The sequence below is a fragment of the Bombus impatiens genome, unplaced genomic scaffold, assembly GCF_000188095.3.
Source record: "Bombus impatiens unplaced genomic scaffold, BIMP_2.2 scf_0926, whole genome shotgun sequence".
Classification (NCBI taxonomy): domain Eukaryota; kingdom Metazoa; phylum Arthropoda; class Insecta; order Hymenoptera; family Apidae; genus Bombus; species Bombus impatiens.
This window is the reverse complement of record NT_177345.1, coordinates 6,944-7,672: the sequence shown is the minus strand read 5'-3', so window position 1 is coordinate 7,672 and position 729 is coordinate 6,944.

Here is a 729-nt window from a genome sequence, read left to right as displayed (position 1 = left end):
CCTGTACTCCATCTACACTGCAGACTTACCTATATCAAACGAGATAACAATAGCGACATTTGCAGACGACACAGCGCTATTAGCTACCCACGCAGAGCCGGTAATAGCCTCATCCACTCTCCAGCGAAGTCTCGACTCCATGGAAAAGTGGTTTCATAAATGGGACTTCAAAATTAACGAAAAGAAATCCTCACTTCCCACCAATCCGCCGTCCGCAAGGTGGATGGGCGCGAAGCCCTATAGAAAAAGCCGACCTGTTCGCTAAATACTTGTCTAAAGTATTCAAACCCCATTCCCCCAAAGCTGCCGCGGACGTTACTGAATACTTGCACACCCCCTTCCAAATGTTCCTCCTATCGAACCCTTCATTTCTGCAGAGACTATAGAAACAATCAGTCGCCCAAACCCCAAGAAAGCAGCAGGGCACGATCTAATTGGCAATAAAGCAACCAAGGAACTTCCCATAAAAGAGATCGCACTCATCACATCGATTTTTAATGTAAAAGCGATCGCACTCATCACATCGATTTTTAATGCTATCCTTCGCCTTGAACACTATCCTAAGGCCTGGAAAATCTCATTGATTACCCTCATCCCTAAACCCGGTAAACCGATATACGAAATCAGCTCCTATCGCCCAATCAGTATTTTACCTATCCTGTCTAAACTATTCGAGATGATGCTCACGAATCGACTCCTTCCACTCCTACAGCACTTGAAAACACTCCC